General features: G+C 35.2%; 1 long non-coding RNA gene across 1 annotated transcript in view; it reads right to left on the bottom strand.

Moving 5' to 3' along the window:
• LOC105881538 (uncharacterized) overlaps nucleotides 1-7,815 on the bottom strand; it is a 33,032-nt gene extending 25,217 nt beyond the window's left edge. Inside the window, exons 1-2 of the long non-coding RNA XR_012922429.1 lie at nucleotides 7,756-7,815; nucleotides 2,420-2,491 (exon numbers count right to left, since the gene is read on the bottom strand). This is a non-coding gene — a long non-coding RNA (uncharacterized LOC105881538). The remainder of the gene's footprint in view (nucleotides 1-2,419; nucleotides 2,492-7,755) is intronic.
• Nucleotides 7,816-23,241: the final 15,426 nt, after the last annotated feature.

Here is a 23,241-nt window from a genome sequence, read left to right as displayed (position 1 = left end):
TCATCCAGTTTTAGATGACATCAAAAGTGAATCAAAATTTTTCAAATAAGAAATGGAAGATTCCAGGGTGTGTTAGAAAGTGAGTAGGTGGATGAAAATGAAAATTTATAAATATTTCGACATTTTAACAATTATTTCATTCAATAGAAAGCGCATGCATTGACAGAAGCTTGGAATGCTCTTTTTTAATGACTCTTTCTTTACTAAGTTCATATTTTTAAATACAGGTATTTTAAATACTCTGTAATTTTGAATTTTTTTTTCTGCCACATATTTTCTGTGCAATTTTTTACCCAAGTCTCTGTCTCTTAGCATATTTATCTTCAACTGGATAGAACAGAGAACACATTTAATATAATAAATTTTGTTTATACTTCTATTAAAGAGTGTAAAAGAGATTAAACTAATGCCTTGTCCTTTGATCTCCCCATGGGATAAGTATAATATACCTAATTAGTCATTAAGAATAAATGCTTTATTCAGAGTTATAAGTATGTAGAATAAAGCTGGAGAGGCTCTGAAGAGCCCACGACACTAAGAATCCCCCTTTTCACAGCCCTTTAAGAAATACAAAAGGAAAATCATAGTCATTTGTGTTGGCTTTAAATGTACTTTCAACTATAATAAAAAGTCTTTAAAATTTCTGTATTCTGATGCATCATCTCACTGACCAAAATAAAAAAAAAATGTAGTTTAATTGTACTTAAAGGATTCAAAACTTTCAGAGTATCTGTAACATTGTTACAGCAGTTAAGTTTTCAATGGGTTTGCTTTCCAAATACACATGGTCTTTAATTAAATTCAAGCCAACCAGGTTACAGCTGCAAACTTTTTAGTTCAGTGAACCCCCATGTTTTTACAGTTTCCTCATTTAACAGATACAGCACAGAAACATATTTTCTTTACTACATAAAAGAGAACAATGGACACTTTAGTTTTTTCTATTACCAAGATCATAAATAAATATATCATTAATCAAGATGACCACAATATTCCTCTTAGCTTTATTAAACTTAAGGCAGGTTTTTTCTTGACTATGGTTCCCTAAGCTCGTTTTCTTAGAGTAGAGCATTTAGTTTAGACAAGTTGTAATTGCCAATTCTTTCTCAGCCCTTTTTTTAAATGTACATAAATCTCCTTTAAAGTCTCTTGCCAGTTTATGACATAAAGAGTGTCTCTCTGAAGGACCTGGGATCCATCCCTTTAAAAAGCAATCTTCATGGATGATAGCCCACCTATCTCCCAGTCTCTGTGGGAAGGTAGAAGCCTAACTTTTGTAGGTACCTTGTTTCAAGTTGTCAAAATGTATCCTGTTATAAAAATACAAGGAAAAAATACATTTTTTTCTTTGGGTAAGGCCAATCAGAACATGCAGGAGGCCTAAGATCTTTCTCAATCCCACTCCAATCTCTTCAGGATTTTTTTCAGTGGAGTTGAGGTCACTCTCTCTTCCCTATTGCAATAGTCTTGCATAAAGTCTTCCTTGCCTGTTTAACTTTTCCCAGTGCAATTTTTCTTTAATATTATTCAAAAATACCTATAGTTTTACACAGGTCTAACAGGAATTTTTCACTCATATATTAAATACATAAATATTTATGATAGATACAAAATTAAACTTTCTAACTTTAGCTTATGGGAAAAAAAGATTTTCAAGATTCCTAAGCCTCTTATCCTTTATTCTTGGAGTTCGTGTTATCATTCTACCTTTTTTCTCCAATAAAATAACACCAACACCACCAACAGTAATTGAAGGCAGTTGAAAGATAACAAACACTCACCAAAATATAAATTCTATTAATATTATATACTTCAGAAATTGAATAACTAGCCTAAAAGTGCCTTCTTGCTAGTTCAATTTAAACATGCTTTTATATTTTAATGCTATCAAATAAACTAATTTATACTAGACCTATAACTTATTTATACAAAGAAAACTATATGTAGGAAGCAAAGAATATTACCTTGAAAAATAACAGTACACTCAAAGTTCGAAATTCACTATATTTTTCAGAGTTATTTTATGCTATATCTTTTCAGAGTTATTTTATGCTTGCTGTCGACTCTATTTACATTTTACTATTATTATTATTATTATTAACATTTTTCTATTTTAAGGATGTTAGTCAATTGAGGACAGCTAGAATATAACATTCATATTTTAAGAATTTGCAGAATTTAAGGTTAAGAAAGAGATTTTCTAAGTAGTTCAAATACATTTTGAAGTAGAATTCTATATGGCAAGATTGATTGAAAGCAGGAGAAAAACAAGTCAAAATAGCCCCAGTACAAAGACTAATGTAGCGCTCTTCCTACAATAATCAAGCAAAATATATTTCCTTTCTTTCTTCAGACAACATTGTAAGTGTCCCTAATAAATGGCTGTTGTTTTGCAAGATGGAGAATAAAAGCCACTTACCCCTAATTTTCCATTCCCCTTCACGTTTCTCCTTATTCTTTTACATTGCTTTCCTTTTGCTTTGTTGAAGAGCTGTAGAAGTGCATTAGCTGTTTGTGTGGTTTTAACACTTATTGAAATTTGGGGATAAATGTCAAATAGTTCATCCAAACACATTTGGCACTATTACTAGACATGTTCTTGCCCATGTTTCATTAGCAGCTGCCTCTTAAATGGTAGAATTAAGAGTGTAGTAGGGAGTCAGACTCCCCAAATTCAAGTCCTGAGTTTTCAGGACTCAGGACTTGTGTGATAAGGGGAAATTATAGTACCTAACCCTTAAGATGGTTGAAAATAATAAATGATTTAATCCATATAAAAGATTTAGCACAGTGATACTATTAAATTTTAGTTAATGTTTTGCTTATCAGTTGTTATATAACAATACTCTCACAGAACTCCTTTTTATAAAATTTAACAGCTTAAAACAAACATTTATGTTTTTCATAATTTTGTGTGTTAGGAATTTGGAAAAAAGTCTGTTGTGTGGGATGACTCTAAAATACATGGCATCAACTAGGGCACCGGGGGGTGGCACAGAAGCCCCTAAATTGCCTTCTTCAGTCACATATCTGGCATCTTGGTGCCCTTTAACCTTTTTTTATCCCTGTTTCCATGTACTACCCCACTCTGGGCATTTCTATGCAGCTTTTACTCTTAGGCTGGTGGTCTTGGGGTAGTTTTACTTCTTGCCTGGTCATTAGCTTTCAAGAGGCAGAAAACAGAATCTTTCCGCCTGGTTTAAGTACTAAGCTTGTACCTTGCACAGCAATCACACAGTTGAACCAGAATCAAAGGGTTGCGAATGGATTCTACTTTTTGATGTGAGAGTGCCAAGGTCACACGGTAGAAGAGCACAGTGGAAGGGAGTTTTTGTTACCACCTTCTTTGGAAATAAAATCTTCTATAGTTATTATATTCACTGATATTACTACTTCAGTGAGTTTGTCCATGTTATGTATCCCAAGTGAGATAATTTCATTTTGCCTAAATTCTTTTACTCTTGGTTCATTCCTCCTTTCACTCTTTTTAAATAAGTATTGACTAACACCTATTGTGTGTGGGAAACTGCTCAAGGAACTGTGACTACAAAACTAAACATGGCAGATAAGCTCTCTGTTATTATTTTTACAATATCCCCTGGGTATGATAAGAAATGGCTGACATCACAGATAAGGGAATGGGGGAGGTAGTATTTATTGGAGGTAATAGCATCCATTTTTGAAAACATGACACTTGAGCTAATATATAATTGGCAAGAAGCCCTATGGAAATCTTGGTAAAGAGTATTCCCAGCAGAAGGAACAGTAAGTACCAATGCCCTAAATCAGGCATGAGCTACAGAAAGAGCCATTGTGTTGGGAGAGAAGTGAGCAAGAAGGTGACCAGACAGTACATGAGACTGAAGTAGTGGTCAGGAGAAATTATGGAGAGCAGAGCTTCTGGAACACTATTTTAAATGTTAATACCTGAGTCTGATTTCAAAGACATTAAATACAAATATTTGGGAATGTGGCCTGAGTATTATTGTTTTTAAAATACTCTCTAGAAAGTTCTAATGTATAACCAATATTAAGAAACATTATCCTAGCACTCTGGGAGGCCGAGGCGGGCGGATTGCTCGAGGTTGGGAGTTCAAAACCATCCTGAGCGAGACCCCGTCTCTACTAAAAATAGAAAGAAATTAATTGACCAACTAAAAAATATATATATACAAAAAATTAGCCGGGCATGGTGGCGCATGCCTGTAGTCCCAGCTACTTGGGAGGCTGAGGCAGCAGGATCGCTTGAGCCCAGGAGTTTGAGGTTGCTGTGAGCTAGGCTGACACCACGGCACTCACTCTAGCCAGGGCAACAAAAGTGAGACTCTGTCTCAAAAAAAAAAAAAGAAAAAGAAACATTATTATAGGGTCTTTGAGCCATGATAAAGAATACGAAACTTTTCAGAATATTATTCTAAATTTGGCGTTATAGATCATGCCCTGAAAGCAGAGTTTTTAATTGGAGGAACTGAGATTCAAACCCTTAGATATCAGATTGAACAGCCATAGCACTATTCTCTCTCTTAGTGTTTCTCTGTCATGGGATTTCTGTGTGACCTTGAGCAACTTATGACCTCCTTATGCTTTAATTTTCCAAGTTAAAGTAGAAATAATAATAACATTTTGCTGAGCTATTTTATAAGCCTGATGTGAAAATCAAAAGAGATAATAAATAAAATATGCTTTGAAATATTAAAAAATATTATACTTTTCACATTTAATGGGAAGCCATAGGACGCTGTTAAACTGGGGTGGTGTAGGAGAGGGGATATACTATTATTTAGGTTTTAAAAATATTTTTGTGGCTGCTGTGTATAGAATGGATTATAGGTTCATAGTACAAATACAACTAGGGAGAAGTCAGGAAAAAAATTTATCATGATGTAGGCTAGCTGGTCAGCAATAGAAATGGAAAAAAATGTATGGAATTGGTACATATTTCAAAAAATGCTTTCACCTGAGTTTATATCTCATTCTTTAATACTATGCTATTAAATATGACAGCATCTAAATTATCTGTCTTTTCCAAGCCCAGCCACACTATGGACAATATTACAAGTTTTTATCCACTCACCAGTATCTTCTCCTTTGCTGAAATTTTAGCTCCAGATTTCTCCTTATGAACAAGGTCAGCCATATTGGACCACTCTGCTTAAATCTAATGATGACTTTTTTTTTTTTTTTGAGACAGAGTCTTGATTTGTTGCCTAGGCTAGAATGAGTGCTGTGGTGTCAGCCTAGCTCACAGCAACCTCAAACTCCTGGGCTCAAGCAATCCTTCTGCCTCAGCCTCCCAAGTGGCTGGGACTACAGGCATGGGCCACCATGCCCAGCTAATTTTTTCTATATATATTATTTGGCCAATTAATTTCTTTCTATTTATAGTAGAGACGGGGTCTCACTCTTGCTCAGGCTGGTTTCGAACTCCTGACCTCGAGCAATCCGCCCGCCTCAGCCTCCCAGAGAGCTAGGATTACAGGCGTGAGCCACTGCGTCCGGCTAATGATGACTTCTGAGGTGCAAATCCAGTGTAAAGTAATAGAAATAGCATTCAGGAAAGAAGAGGAAGTAAAAATAAAGGTAAAATAACATCTATTTATATATATCAGTATAATTTAATTAAAGATAAATGTCTTTGTATTAAATCAGTTATTAAAAAATACTAGTCCCTGTGTAATATTTCCCATGTAAATATGCTAAATTTAATTGTCGTAAATTGGTAACACAAAGAGTGACCATGAATAAGAATTTTTAAATAGCCTGTATTATTTTTATTTTAATAATCTTTATAGAAAATTTAGAAAAATGCATAGATGTAGAAAAGTAATTAAGATAACTTGTGCTACTACCACACAAATTTTATTGTTAACATTTTCTAAAATTTATTTTTCATAAAAATTTTTTACAATATTGTGTGCATGATGAAAATTCTATATTGCACCATTCTCTTAGAAGTCACATTAGATAATATTTCCTAATTTATTCCATTTATAAGTATTCTATAATAAGAATGATAAGAGTGATAATACTCACTATAAGAGTATTAATACATTAAAACTATGAAAATACATGGCTTTATTTCCAGCAATAAATATTGTAACAACACATCCATCAATAATGGATAAGGATGACAAATATAAAACCAAGTATTTCAATATGAATATATGCATATGTATTTAAATGTTCCAATGTTAGTGAACATTGGAACGTTATCTCATTTATATTTGTATTTTTAAAGTTGAATATTGTATATGTTTAGAATACATATTCATTGTGAATATTTCTAATCCTACTGGGCACTTTACAGAAAAATTTTCTAGCCTCTGATCTAGTACCATGTACATTTAACCAGAGATTATAGTTAGCTAAAACAGAATTGCTTTAATCCTTTGGTAGGCAGAATAATACCCTGTATCGCCCCATTCCAAGATGTCTATATTCTAATCACCAGAACTTGTGAACACATTGTCTTACAGGACAAAGGGGGAAAGGTAACTTTGCAGATGTGGTTAACTTAAGGATCTTGAGATGAGAAGCTTATAGTGGATAATGTAGATGGGTCCCCTGTAATCAAATAGATCTTTACAAGGGAAAAAGGGAAGCAAGAAAGTCAGAGTCTGAGACAGGTTTGAAGATGTGATACTGCTGCCTTTGAAGATGGAGAAAGGAATCAAGAGTCAAAGAATGCAGGCAACCTGTAGAATCTGGAAAAGGCAAATAAATGGGTTTTCCCTTAATACCTCCACAAAGGAGCACAGTTTTGCCAACGTCTTGATTGTAGCCTGTGAGACCTATTTAGGCCTCAGACCTTCGGACATATGAGACAAAAACATGGTTTTGTCTTAAGGTATTAAGTTTGTGGTAATTTGCTAGGAGAGCAATGGGAACTACTGGTAGTAGAATTTGCTAAGCCTCTTTTGGCTGAGTAGCCACTCTGTGGTTGCACCGGTTAGACTGGCTTAGGGATGCTGTTAGGAGAAAAAAGAAACATCATGCCCAGCAACAGTCAGGGAAGAATTCCAAATTTTCAAAATAAGTTTATATTACTCTTAGCCTTTTCATCATGATCACTACCTAGAGAATGTGCAAGCGGATATGATCTCTTCCTGGGACTGGGTGCATGTATTATCATACTGCCTTACTTGGTGTGTGGACTTAAGTAGCTGAGGGAGGTAGTGTCTGAAATCCTGATGAATTGATTTTTAAGCAGAGTGCTCTAATACTCAACATTATCAGGTTCCTGTGGATACTACTAGGATTGTGGATGATTCATCAACTCCCTTGACTATTAGCCTATTGTTCAGGGGCTTTTGCAATAAAAGTTGCTTAAAGTCAGAAATATGTTCTGAGAAATGTATCCTTAGGCACTTTCCTCATTGTGCAAACATCATAGAGCGTACTTACACAAGCCTACCAGGGATGGGGAACCTGCAGCCCCAAAGCCACATGTAGCCCTCCAGATCCTCAAGTGTGGCCCTTCTACTAACTTCAAACTTCACAGAACAAATTCTTTATTTGTTCAAAAATTGTTTATTTGTTAAAAAAATCTGTATTCAGTCAAAAGCCCACACTCAAAGATCCCAAAGGCCACATGTGGCTCCAAGGCTGTATCTGTACAGCATGTTACTGCACTGAATACTGTGGGCAATAGTAGCAAAATGGTATTCGTGATTCTAAACATATATAAAGATAGAAAAAGTACAGTAAAATACTGTATAAAACATAAAAATTTGTACAACTCTATAGGGTACTTACCATGAATGGAGCTTTCAAAATGGCTCTGGGTAAGTCAGTGATTGAGTGGTGAGTGAATATAAAGTCCCAGAATATTACCATACACTATTATATGACTGGCAGTACAGTCATATAATGATGATAAAGTAGGTTTGTTTGCACAATCATAACCACAAACATGTGAGCAATGTGTTGCACTATGATATTATGACATCTATAATGTCACTAGGCAATAGGAATTTTTCCATAGCTCCATTATAATCTTATGCAACCATCATCATATGGTGGTCTGTCATTGACCAAAATGCCACTATGGGTGAACGACTGTATAATAATTTATTTAACAAATATATAATATGTAAATATAGAACATATGCATATTTTAATGCAATGATATGATAGAATATATAATTATAATTTTTTAAATTAATTATATATAATTTTAAATACTTATAGCCAAAATAGCTGTTAGCATGTCCTACTTTAATATACTTCTCTATCAAAAACTGCTAGAACAAACAAACAAAAATTCAGCAAATATATATTATATCTGCACAACAAACAACATAATTGGTCTAATCTTGCACATATTAATGTAAAGATGAATGACCTATAAGGTAAAAAGTAAATACTGTACACATCCATGTTTATAATGGATGGAAACAGGCAAAACTAATCTTTCTATTAGAATCAGAATAGTTGTCAATTAGCATGGATAGGGATTGACAGAGCAAAAGAGGGCTTATGGGAGAATGATAAAGTTCAGTTTCTTGATCTGGATGTTGGCTCACAAATGTGTTTAGTGTGAAAATTCTTCTACATTTATGAAACATACAGTATTCCATGTGTCTGTATGTATATATATATATATATGTGTGTGTATATATTACATTTTATTAGAAATCAAATAAAAAATTAATAATCATACACACATACACAAACACATATGTACGCATGTATTTCCTAGTTCTGACCAGTGAAGAGGCCTAGAAATAATGACCAATCCAATCATTATGAGTATACCTCATATCCAGAATGCCTTTTTGATTGACATTTCTCAGTGAAATTAATCAGATCTTCATGGTGGAGTGGCTGATTCCAGTAGAGAAAGAATAAAAACGATGGATGCCTACTAGGGTCATGATCATAGGACTCAGAAGCTCATTTAAAGAGTATCTCACTGGACACAGATGAGGCAATTTGAGCATCAAAAGGAATTGCAAGAGCAATGGATTAGAGTGCATCAAATATATGAAAACTATGAGCTCTAAATATTATTTGAAAAGAAAATTTATTGGCTCCCTTTGGAAAAACCAAAGGCAATCAATTAATTATTTTGACAACCAGTAAATATAGGGAAATAAACATGCATTTCAATTTTTCCTACATGTGCTGTGCTTTAGGGTAATGAAATAGTCAACGAAGGAAAATTGTGTTTGTAGAAGTATTCCAGATAGTGAATGAATAGAAATTCTTAAAAGTAAGCTTGTAAAGGTTTCTGGAGAGAAAAAAAGAATGAGAACTACTGAAACAGAGAATATAGAACACCGAATGTGGATGATATTGTGAGATCTTAGAGGTGACAAAGGACTCTGGATTTTCTTGTGATAGATGACTCAAATGGGGACAATGGGCATGATAAGGTTAGTACTGTTGTATTCAAGGCAGTTAGTCGCAGTGAGTTAGGAATCATGGGTGTCCCAGGTGCCCTTGAATTATGGAATTATAAAGCCTGAGAGATGTGTCATATCAATAGGCCACTGGTTCTCTCTTGACTCATTGCAGGAAAAGAAATCTTACTTATGAGTGTGTGTACTCTGTCTTGACTTTTATTGATGGATTTGAGAACTTCTGAGGAAGCCAGAGTTACTGTAAGCCTGCCAGCCTTCCCTTCCTCCTTTTAATCTGGTGAAGTCTTATCCTATTCCAATGGGTCACTCTTCATACCTGTTGAGACAGTTGTGAGCTCCTTTACAGTGTGTGCTCCCGACCTTGATCCCATATGATAGACTTGAGAACTTCTGTCATATTATTTAATTCTCCAGAAAAATTCAGAAATAATTTCTGATGCCACACATTTGCAAAATAAGGTCAATACAGAGTGTCATATATTTGGGGATAATTCCTTCTTTAAAGAACAGCAGGTGATATGTAATATAAAGTTTCCATATATTCTTTGCATATTTATTAGTAAATTATATGCATTGATGTATTTGGTAATTAGAAACAAGTGAATAGAATATTAATTTGCCATTTGAGGAACCATTTGAATATCATTTTAATAATATTAAAACAATTGCCAAAATTGATAAGATAGATACTCTTTTACTTTTATTTACTTTTTGTGTCATTATCACTAATTACAACTCCTATAATTTGAAACAATTACAAACATCTTTGCATACCTATATTTATTTTAAATATTAGTGTTCAAAATAGGAAAAGTATTATATATTAGAATAAAAAGATAATAAAAAAGTTTTAGTTTTTGGTGTTTCAACAACTGTGCATCTTGAATTGAGAAAAGTGTAATGATCATTTTGTTTCAATATATTTAATTACTTAACATAGATTTACCACATATAATCCACCATGACCTGATGATGTCAAATAAAAAAAATTGTTGTTTTAAAAATATGCCAAATATATTGTCACAGCATGTCCATTGAGATTAACTTTTTTGAAATAAAATTATTTTCAAGTCACATTTTCTGTATGAAACAAGTAAAAGAACTTCCTCATATTTTGTTTTATGAAGGATAGCTTTGTCCAACACTAAGCATTTTGGAAAAAAATCTGTTATTCCAAATTTGACAGTTTTTTTCAAAATAATTTTCTTTCAAATATATGAAAGACTTTAAAGAGGTATCTGAGTAATGATAGCAACAGTAGGAATTAAATAAACCTGATAGCTTGTGTTTGTTTTATTGCTAACATATTTTATGACTCAATAGCATTGCAGTTTTTTTCCTAATTTTTGCTACAAAGGGGAAGTAAAACAACAGTTTATTGTGGCAATACTTCATACTGGCCTACTTCTGTAAATTGTCTTTAAGCTCTAGGGTAAAAAGAAGAACATTCATGCTTTTAAATTGGATACAAAAGCAGTTTTTAACCTGTAGCTCTTGTAGCATAAATTGTAAAATACAGACTATTGGATATGTTTAAATGTATTTCTTCTCAGCTAATTATAAACACTTTTTCGGCATGTTTTACCTGGGGTGAGCTGATTTAGATTTTTGTTGAATATTTTAGACATGTAATATAAGTTATTAGACAATTTCAGTTTCCAATAACATGGTTTTCAAGATAATATGATGGAAGCTCAATGCTGTTCCCTTAACCTATCAAGTCCTTATAGAATGGAGTATAGAGTCACTCTGCATCTGGAAAAAAAGAAAGAAAAGTGGAATAAGGAAGAAAAAGGAAATAAGAAGCAAGCAATCATGAAAAAGCATATTGAGAATAAGTGGAAATATAGGCAGACATTTAAAACATTAAAATCATGTTATTAACCATCATAATGAAATACCTTAAGGATGCTATTATGTGATGTGTATGAAATCAGCTCAAAGGTTATTTTAACATGTTCTTTCCACTCTACATGTGAAAATTCCTATTACTTTGTTTACGGTCCATTTTTTAATATAAATATTTAGTGAAATGGAGCAAACACCTATAGTGTTCCTTTCTATAAGATATTAATTAAGAATTTTTTCATTTTATATTTTATTTTTGAAAAAAACAGATTTAAAAAAATTGTGAATGCTTACTTTAATATTTCTACTTTGGAAGCTTAATTGGGGGAAAGTTTTATTTATTTATTTGTTTCAAGGAAATATGAGAGTACAAACATTTTGGTTACATTTTATATATTCGCCTCTCTCCAGCAAGGGTTAGATGCCCTTCCCCTCCACAATGCTCACCACATCCCTCAGATGTGGGTCTTAAACCTTGTCTCTGTATTTTTTGCTGAAACTACAGTAACTAAAAATATGGTCTTCTTATTAGATTGGTCAATGCAGATTAGAAGAAAAATAATAATCAAAGGTCCATTACACTGTTTTCTATATAATGGTTAGTATCATACTTTCCTACCTAAGTTCTGATGCATGTTTTTGTGTAGTTACACATACACAAAGTCCATTGCATTCCATTCTATGTCAATTAATTGCTCAACTTCTAACCGTAATTGTAGAATTACCTTCACAAATTTTATCATACTTATATTTCTTTAGCTAGTCCAAATTATCAACATCACTTCTGATTTTATTTTTTCTCTAAGCTATTAGTCACCTCATTATTGTAAAACATAATGAGAATACTGTTGGTTTTATCATCTATTTTAAGGACAATTAAACTTTCAACTCTAAGAAGAATGTTTGCTCTGCCAGGAATTGGTATATCTCTGAGGAAAAACCTTCTCCTTATTGGCATTTTTTCTGAACTATATACTCTCACCTCCCATAAATTTTTCTTAAATCTTCTTTTTTTAAATTTATTTCAGAGTGTTATGTGTATATACATGTTTTTGTTATGTGATTTGCTTTTGTACAATTTGAGTCCAAGTTATAAGTGTGACCCTCATCCAGACACTGTGCATTGTACCTGTTAGGTGTGAATTCACCCATCTCCTCCCCCTCTTACCTACTTGATTTCCATTGAGTTTTACTGCCATATGTGCATGTAGGTGTTGATCAATTTTAGTTCTTGCGTATCTCGAAACTTGAGACATATATATAGCTCTTGAAAATCAGTGGGGATGTGCTCTCACAGGATATCAGCTATCTACAGTGGGTTAACTGCTATAAGATTACATTTATTATAGCATTGTTACAAATAATTCTACATTTATGTTGGCTAGATTCATATTCCAATTCAGATTTCTTTGTTCTGATCAGAGTTCAACATGAAGGACACAGGAAAAGATCATGCAACTCTCCTCATCATGAAATATTAACAACTTGGTTTTTAATCCAATGCCTTATATGTATCAAGGCTTTTTCCGGAGGAAATCCTAAGCATTACACAATATATGCATTCATTTCTTCTTAATAACATGTGTATCAAAGCTAGAGAGGCAGGTCTCTTTGCAGTCATAGCAGTCTATGTCTTGAGAAAGTTCAGCCTAATCAAACTCAAGTTCTTAAAAAAGTACTTAAAATGGTCTAAATCCAAGATAGTTATTTTACTCACATTGTACAGTGTCTATGATTTTGGCAATTCTAGATTGTCCCCATGTAATGGATCTCCATGTTAGGGGTCTAAATTCTGTGACTGCAAGCCAAAAGAACATCAAAAATGTAATTTTTAAGGATTATGCATGTGTTTAAAAGGTATCTTTTTATTCCAACTGTATCCATTGTTATGTTATGTTTATATTAAAACTTCTAATGGGTAAAGGCAATTCTCTTATTTTTCTGGGTAAGCATTATGTCTATGGGTGATGGTGAATTAATCATCCCAATTTTCCCTTCCTCATACTTCCACAGAATTAGCTGAATACCTACCATTTCTATGAGGCTTTCTCTGAATATTCAACATTTTCTGAAGAGTCACATTAGTCTCTCTCTTTCTCTCCTCTATTCATTTTAAAATATTTTTCCAGTATTCAAACTTTTATTTTTCTTTCATTGACACCAAACAGATAAAAAGGCAAAGTAAATATATGGTCTATAACATTTTTTTCTCCCTTGTAGATTCAGCAATTTCCATTTAGACATTGCAGATTCAAATGGTCTAATAAAGCTTGGCAAGTAAGAAGGTGAAGTGTTTTCAAAAATAAAGTTTGTAATGGATCTCTACATCTAAAGGTATTAAATGCAAAATATTATCATTATTATTATTAATAGTAGTATTTAAATTGGTGGTAGTCACACAATAGCAAATTTCAGTAAGCTGAAATCTGTCCTTACCCATTTTATTAGTCAGCTGGGCCTGCCATAATAAAACATCATAAACTGGGTGGCTTAAACAACAGAAATATCTTTTCTCAGAATTCTAGATGCTAAAAGTCCAATATCAAGGTGCCAACAGGACTTTTTTTTCTAGTAGGCTTGTCTCCTTGGTTTGCAAGCCTCTGTCTTGCTGTGTCTTTCTTCTGTATGCATGCATGGAGAGAGAGATAACTAGTGTCTTTTTCTTAGAAGCACACCAGTTCTATAGATTATAGTCTTCTATGACCTAATTCAACCTTAATTACCTCTTGGAGGCCCTATCTCCAAATGCAGTCACAGTGGGGGTTAGAGATTTAACATACGAATTTAAGAGAGACACAGTTAAGTGCATGGAAGCTGTCAACTTGGAGTCAGTGAATATGTTGGTGTGAAAATCTATTTTAAACCAAGCTAATGTTGTACTGTTAGATAAAACCAAAAAATTTTTAAAAGGTCTAATTTACCAATATCTCTTTAAGTAATATAACTTAGTAGAGTCCCTAAGAGTTCCTGTAATTTTTTATAGAATTTCATCAGGAAAATGAGAATACAGTCTGCTTTTATGACAATAAGCAATTGAGGGGAGCCCCATATGTAATCTGAACCTTGGTGTCAGACTGGCTCTGCAGAAATCATCCATCCTGTTAGGTGGGCATCCTTAGAGCCATCTCTGCTTCTCTGGCTTTCAATAGGATGTTAGTACGGGCACTCAGGCAGCTGAACAAAGTCCCCTTAATATTTCGGCTGTGATAGGATACAGTTTTTCTTGTGTGTGAAGGGGGTGGAGTAGAGGGATTGGTACAATTTCTGAATTTTTTGTTTGTTTGTTTGTAGAATTAAGTCATGTTTTCCCTATTTTAACTAGTGTTAAAGAGTGCTTAATTTGTCATCAGAATTGGATGTGGTAGGATGAATAGAAATAAGGATTCTGTAAGTCACTTTATTGTAATCCATTATGTCTTCTGCTACAATAAGCTAGAGGCATGGACAGAGATATATAAGAGTGGATTTTGGAGACGGATTTTGGAGCAGTAGAGGATTGACTCTACTGCTCGCTATCATTGGTCTCTCAGTTTTACATTGGAAAAAGGGAGTATCACTGTATCAACCTGATGAAATTGGTTTTAGGATTAGATATAATGTCCATAGTATAGTAGCTTGCACATGATGAAGATAATAATGATTGTTATTTTTCATTAGTGCTATTATTCTATATCAGAGTATAATTTTAGAATTGTACTCTAGAATAGAAGTTTCTTGAGGGCAAGGAAGGTGTTTTAAATATTTTCCATTCTTTATTCTTGTTATAATTTTACACAATGCCATAAATACAGTAATCATGCAAAAACAAACAAAATAACAGCAACAATAAAACCCTAATACACAAGTTTCCTTTCTGCATGCTTTTATCAATTATATTTTAGGTAAAATTGCTGCTTACATTTTTTAATAGGTGATCACAGGCCCTTAAGAAAGAGGGGGACCCAGTGGTAGTTGGTGAAAATGTTCTCAGAGAGAGATTAAAAGACAGCTCTATTGTAAAATTTGATTTAAAAGGAATTCAAAAGTAATTACATGGCATAAAATATAATGAGTCACTGCTGAATCTTGTTTATCAATGAAAATACTCTTTATTTTAAGATCTAAAGTCAGATTCCAACTCTATCATTGAGTTCAGTGTGAGAAGGAGGTGAGAGCTAGGTTTTGAAATGTTTTTTTTTTTTTTTTTTTGAGATAGCGTCTCGCTTTGTTGCCCAGGCTAGAGTGAGTGCCATGGCGTCAGCCTAGCTCACAGCAACCTCAAACTCCTGGGCTCAAGCAATCCTCCTGCCTCAGCCTCCCAAGTAGCGGGGACTACAGGCATGTGCCACCATGCCCGGCTAATTTTTTGTATATATATTAGTTGGCCAATTAATTTATTTCTATTTATAGTAGAGACGGGGTCTCGCTCTTGCTCAGGGCAGCTTCGAACTCCTGACCTTGAGCAATCCGCCCGCCTCGGCCTCCCAGAGTGCTAGGATTACAGGCGTGAGCCACCGCGCCCGGCCGGTTTTGAAATGTTTATATGCTACTTTATTCTGGAGCGAATACTGAAGAATACATAGCCTAACCTGTAAATTAATTCTTCTTAAATGTTTATGAATTTCTTGATTCTTTTCCCCTAAATCTTTGTCTATCATTTTATGGAACATGATGAAATAATAGTAATTTGCTTATGGGTTTAAGTGCCAGTTAAAAGTTTTGGCTGCTTTAAGGGCTTCTCCTGTGCAGATTATAATGTACCCATAGTCGTATTCAGGCTAGTTAGCAACTTGAAGTGCTTTGCTGAATCTGAAAATTGTTATATAATCAGTTACATGCTTTTGCATATATTTTATTCCACTTCAGTAAACCCAAAGCAATTGTTATGAATAGCCAACCCTGGTGAAACTGTAATAACAAGTTGAATTTTCTCGGATACTTAACTATAGTCATGTTCTTTTCTCTCTACCTAGTTATAACATCCCCCAGTTGCCCGATATTTTATTTTCTGAAACCTATCTTCTGAGGTCATTGTTTTGGAGGATGACCAGGTGCTAATCGTCTGGACATCACTCTCTTCTCTATTTACATAGTGTTGAAGTGCATGAGTTTTGTAATAAGACAAAACTGGATTTAAATTAGAAGACCTACACTTAATTAGTTATGTGTTCTTGACCAAGTCTCAGTTTTTCTCCCTGAAAAATAAGTATATTAATAGCTATATCATAAGGGCTTAATATACTGGTTTATGTGAAGGGCTCAAAATAGTGTTTCCAAAGAGTAAATACTAAAGGAACAAAATGCTAGTCTTGCAAAAGCACTTTAAAAATGGTGGATTCAGGAGCTCTGCAAACTTTCTCCCCATACAAACAATCATAACTGGTGAATATTATATAAGAATCATTTAAAGTCTCCAGAAATTATTCTGAAATCATAAAAAAAAGGGAAACATTTATTTAAGAAAATGTACTAAATCATGGTAAGAACAATGAGAGTCTGTGGCAATCTTCTCCCAATTCCCTATCCAGTGTGATGGAAGGTCTACCATATGCAGGTACAGCCAAAAACACTAGACTCTCTCTTCTACCAGCTCCCAATTGAGAGCTGCAATATCTCTCAGAAAGATGCACACTACTACCAGCATTGCTTTTCTTTCCCACTTCTACATTACAGAAATTTTACTCTAGGCAAAAGAGGCTTAGAGATGTGTGGCTTTCATTAGCTTCCCAATCCCCACTCTTAAGGCAGAAGTTTTTCTCAGGTAAAGCAGGCCAAGAATACAGGGCCTTAAATCACCTTCACCTCAATTCACTCAAGTGGCAAAGATCTGAAGCTGAGAAAGAAAAGCAGAAAAGACCACAGGGTACTGCTCCTACCAAGAGGCCTGCTTTTGGAGCAGGGCATCATTCTCACAGAAGCAAAGCACTGTCCACAGACACCACAGAAGATCAGGGGCTCAGAGATTCTACCCATGAGATATGCAGACTGTAAGAATAGAGTTTCCAACTCTCCCTAAAGAACCTGACTTTATTAGGGGCAGACTGTGAGAAAGTTCAAGATTAAAGAAGTTCTTGAAAAAGCAGTGGATTGTATTGTAAATAATTAAGCAGAAACTGACAGCTACATAATAATGGCAAGCAAAACCACAGACCAGACAAATGTTTAACAGCATGAAATAGGCAAAAAGACATTTAAGAAAACACCTACTAGTGATAAAGGAAGCCCCAAGGATTGACTTCATAGACTGTCATTGCAGAGATTCTAAATTAATTGGATTATACTGTGGAGCACTTTATGCCCCAGAGAGATGTCCAAAACAATACTGTAATCGGGTAGTAATTAATGGATGCTGGGTGCAACACCAGTGGAGAAAGTTTAGCTGGAAGGTTACTGAAGAGATTAAAGAAAAAGACGCTTTAAAAAAACCTAGTTAAGGCCGGGCGCTGTGGCTCATGCCTGTAATCCTAGCTCTTGGGAGGCCGAGACGGGCGGATTGCTCAAGGTCAGGAGTTCAAAACCAGCCTGAGCAAGAGCGAGACCCCGTCTCTACTATAAATAGAAAGAAATTAATTGGCCAACTGATATATATATATAAAAATTAGCCGGGCATGGTGGCGCATGCCTGTAGTCCCAGCTACTCGGGAGGCTGAGGCAGGAGGATCGCTTGAGCCCAGGAGTTTGAGGTTGCTGTGAGCTAGGCTGACGCCACGGCACTCACTCTAGCCTGGACAACAAAGTGAGACTCTGTCTCAAAAAAAAAAAAAAAAACCTAGTTAAAACCATTGTCTTTCCTGGTGACAGGGATTCCAGGTGGCTATGTGTATGTCCATGTTGATGCTCTCCGAAAGCTAACTTTAGAGTCTGAAGACTCTACAAGAAAACTATACTTCACTGAAATAATCTAGCCAAGCAAATAAACAAATAAATATAATAATAAATAAATATCTAAGCAAACAATAATAACAGTAATCTTTCATGTGGTAGTGGGAATATTTATGCAAATGTGTTAAAATTCGAATCTAAAATTTCCATCTTTTTAGCAAAATATAAGGCATGCATACAAAAAGGAAGTAAAATTCATGCACAGAATAAAAAGCTGATAAGAAAATCTGTCTTCAAGAAATTTGAGATGTTACAGACAAAGACTTAACAGCAGCTATAATAAATGTTTTTAAAAATCTAAAAGTAATTATTATTTAAAAATTAAAGAAAAGTAAGATGATGATGTTTTATCAAATGTATGACATCAATATCAATAAAAAGAAATAATAATAAAAGGATCAAATGGATATTCTGGAGTCAAAGAGAACAAGCACTCATGTATGTATGGGGATTTGGGTTGTTTCCACATCTTTGCAATTGTGAATTGTGCTGCTGTAAACATTCTAGTGCAGATGACTTTTTTTATAGAATGTCTTTTTTCCCTTTGGGTAGATGCCCAGTAATGGGATTGCTGGATCAAATGGTAGTTCTACTTGTAGCTCTTTGAAGTATCTCCACATTACTTTCCACAGATGTTGTACTGATCAACCCTTATGTGCCCATATAGTAGTAACATTCATTGGATGTTGGGCAGGTGGGAAGGGGGAAAACAAGATGGGTATTTACACACCTAATGGATGCAGTATGCACCACCTGGGGGATGGACATATTTGAAGCTCTGACTTGAGTGGGGCAAAGGCAATATATGTAACCTAAATATTTGTACCCCCATAACATGCTGAAATTAAAAATAAATAAATAAAAAGAAAGGAAAAAGAACAAACACTAATTTTTTAAAAAAAAATCCAAAATAAAGGGGCTTACTAGTAATTAGGACCTTGAAGAATAAAGTGACAGTGAACTTAAAAATAAATTATTGGATATTATGCAATAGAGCAGTGAGATAAAAATTAAAAGAAAAGAAACAAAACCTCAGAGAAATGAAGAATACTATTAAGCATATCAATTTATGTATAATAGGAGTACCAGAAATAGTGGAGAGAAGAAAAATTATTTAAAAAATTATCCAGGCTCTGGAGCCCGCCGGGGCAGGGCTGAGCCTCGTAAGAGGCTGCCCTTGGTGGTTATAAGGCAGAGAGACTTTACGTCCACCACACTCCGGTGTCTTGTGGCTGAGCCTTTGGCTCCAAAATCTCTGTCCCCGCCTTGGGGGCGGAGCTGAGATAGGAACTGTTCCCATTCCTACCACTTATCTCCACCTGTGTAATTAACGAGACAGAAGATGGGGATGGGAGGATCTGGCTACCAGCCTGCTGGCTTCAGGACAGTCTCTCCCTACACAGGTCTCTTGCACTCAGTGTCCAGGCCCTGGAGTTTGCCTGGCCAGGGCCTAGCCTTGTAGGAGGCTGCCTTTGGTGGATATAAGGGAGAGAGATTTTACAACTCACACACTCTGGCGACTTGGGGCTGGGACTTTGGCTCCAAAGTTTCTAGCCCTGCCTTGGGGGTGGAGCTGAGATAGGAACTGTTCCCGTTCCTGCCATCTATCTCCACCTGTGTAATTAAGGAGGCAGAAGATGGGAGGCCGCTGGAGCAGCCTGGAGACCAGCAGGAAGGGTAGGTGAATAGGCCGTTTCCCCTCCACTGCATCTTGGACTGCTGGTGGGCTCCCCAGCAGGTAGAGAGACCTTCAGACACCAGCCCAGTGATGGCCGCCACCAGTGAGCAACACTACCTACCGGCTCAGAAACTAAATAAGACTTGTGAATACCCAAACTAAAACCTAAAGAAAAGAAACAACAACTGAGCAACATGGGAAGAAATCAGCAAAGGAACTGCGGAAATATGAAGAAACAAATGCAAAACACACCCTAAGGAGCACCAGCCCCTTAGAAACAAACAACCAACAAAAACCTGGCAACCAAAATGACAGAAGAGGAATTTCGTATGTGGATCATAAGAACACTCACCGACCTGCAAGAACAACTCAACAACCAACACAAGGAAACCACAAAAAGCTTCCAGGATATGGAACAAAAGTTCACTAAAGAGATCGACACAGTGAAGAAAACTTTGACCGAACTCCTGGAGATGAAGAATCAACTCAGGGAACTACAAAATACAATGGAAAGTCTCAAGAACAGGGTAGATTAAACAGAAGAAAGAATCTCAGAGATTGAAGATAACACCTTCCAATTAAATAAATCAGTCACAGAGATAGAGCAAAGAAACAAGAGAAACGAGTAAAGCCTACAAGAGATGTGGGATTATGTGAAGAAACCTAACGTGAGGGTCATAAGGTTACCAGAAGGGGAAGAAGACATCACTCAAAGGTTGGAGAAGCTTTTTGAAGACATAATAGAGGAAAATTTCCCAGGCCTTGCTCAAAATCTCGATATAAAAGTTCAAGATGCTCAGAGGACCCCCGGGAGATTCATGCAAACAGGAAGATGTCACGTCATGCAGTCATCAGACTGACAAAAATATCAACTACAGAGGCCCTTCTAAGAGCTGTAAGATGAAAGAAGCAAGTAACTTACAAGGGAAAGCCAATTCGCATAACACCAGACTTCTCTAATGAGACTTTACAAGCAAGGAGAGAATGGGGCTCCATTCTCACTCTTCTGAAACAAAACAATGCCCAGCCTAGAATATTATTCCCTGCAAAACTAAGCATCTTATATGAAGGAGAAATAAAGACATTCCCAGACAAGCAAAGCCTCAGAGAATTAACCAAGACAAGACCAGCCCTACAAGAAGTACTCAAAACAGTGTTACACATGGAACACCATAATAAAAACTCATGGATATAAAAACAACCAAAACCCAAAGACTAAAGGCCAGATATTACTATGGCTCAAGAGAGAAATCAAAGCAACAGCATACAACCCAACAGAATGAACAGAAATCTACCTTAACTATCAGTTCTCTCAATAAATGTGAATGGCTTAAACTCTCCACATAGGCAGGCTGAAGGGATAAGAAAATACAGGCCAAGTATATGCTGTCTTCAGGAAACACATCTAACATGCAAGGACGCGTATAGACTAAAAGTAAAAGGGTGGAGATCAGTATTCCAAGCAAGTGGAAACCAAAAGAAGGCTAGCGTGGCAGTTCTAATTTCAGATGATTTAGTTTTTAAACCAGCAAAAGTTGTGAAAGACAAAGAGGGTCATTATACAATGGTGAAGGGCACAGTTCAACTAGAAGAGATAATAATTTTAAATATATATGCACCCAACTTAGGTGCACCCAGATTCATAAAGCAAACCTTACTGGATCTAAACAAATTAATATCAATACCATAATCACCGGAAATTTCAACACCCCACTGACGGCACGAGACAGATCCTCCAATCAGAAAATTAACAAAGAAATAATGGACTTAAACAAAACTCTAGAACAATTGGGACTGATTGACATTTACAGGACATTCTACCCAAAATCCACTGAATAAACATTCTTCTCATCAGCTCACAGGATATTCTCTAAGATTGAACATATCCTAGGACACAAAGTGAACCTCAAGAAATTTAAAAATATAGAAATCATATCATGTATCTTCTCAGATCACAGTGGAATAAAAGTAGAAATCAATCCTAACAGAAACTCACACTTCTACACAAAAACGTGGAAATTAAACAACCTCCTACTAAATGATTACTTCATAAATGAAGAAATCAAGATAGAAATAAAGAAAATTTTATGAAGAAAATGACAATGGAGAGGCAAGTTATCAAATCCTCTGGGACACAGCTAAAGCAGTTCTGAGAGGAAAGTTTATTTACATAAATGCCTATAACCAAAAGTCAAAAAGATCACAAATAGACAATCTAATGAAACGACTCAAAGAGCTGGCAAAAGAAGAACAGACCAGCCTCAAACCCAGCAGAAGAAGTGAAATCAACAAGATCAAATCAGAACTAAATGAAATTGAAAACAGGGAAGCTATTCAGGAGATTAATAAAACAAAAAGTTGGTTCTTTGAAAAAATAAACAAAATTGACACACCATTGGCTAAGCTAACGAAAAACAGAAAAGAGAAATCTCTAATAAGCTCCATCAGGAACAAAAAAGGAGATATCACAACTGACCCCAAAGAGATACAAGATATAATTTATGAGTATTATAAAAATCATTATGTACACAAACTGGAAAATGTGGAGGAAATGGACAAATTTCTAGAAACACACAGCCTCCCTAGGCTCAACCAGGAAGAAATAGATTCCCTGAACAGACCAATCTCAAGAGCTGAAATAGAAACAGCAATTAAAATTCTCCCTAAAAAGAAAAGTCCTGGTCCAAATGGTTTCACACCCGAATATTACCACACTTACAAAGAAGAACTAGTACCTCTCTTTCAGAAACTATTCCACAACATTGAGAAGAACAGAAACCTCCCCGACACCTATTATGAAGCGAATATTACTCTGATACCAAAACCAGGAAAGGATGCAACAAAAAAAGAAAACTACAGACCAATATCCCTAATGAATATAGATGCAAAAATTTTCAACAAAATCTTAGCTAACCGAATCCAGACACTTATTAAAAAATTAATCCATCACGACCAAGTGAGTTTCATTCCAGGGATGCAGGGATGGTTCAACATATGTAAATCTATAAATGCAATTCACCAAATAAACAGAAACAAAAAAAAAGACCACATGATTCTTTCAATAGATGCAGAAAAAGCTTTTGACAAAATTCAACACCCTTTCATGACATGAACACTTAATAAAATAGGCATAGAAGGAACATACCTAAAACTGATACAAGCCATATATGACAGACCCATAGCCAACATCATACTGAATGATGAAAAATTGAAAGCATTCCCACTTAGAACTGGAACCAGACAAGGCTGCCCACTATCTCCACTTCTGTTCAACATCGTGCTGGAAGTCCTGGCTACAGCAATCAGTCAGGAAAGTGGAATTAAAGGTATCCAAATAGGGGCAGACGAGATCAAACTTTCACTGTTTGCTGATGATATGATATTATATTTAGAAAACCCCAAAGATTCAACAAAGAAACACCTGGAACTGATAAATGAATTTAGTAAAGTCTCAGGATACAAAATCAATACACAGAAATCAGAGGCATT

Source organism: Microcebus murinus, chromosome 1, assembly GCF_040939455.1.
Source record: "Microcebus murinus isolate Inina chromosome 1, M.murinus_Inina_mat1.0, whole genome shotgun sequence".
Lineage (NCBI taxonomy): Eukaryota > Metazoa > Chordata > Mammalia > Primates > Cheirogaleidae > Microcebus > Microcebus murinus.
Note: the sequence above shows the minus strand (reverse complement) of the source record. Positions and strands in the feature narration are given on the sequence as shown.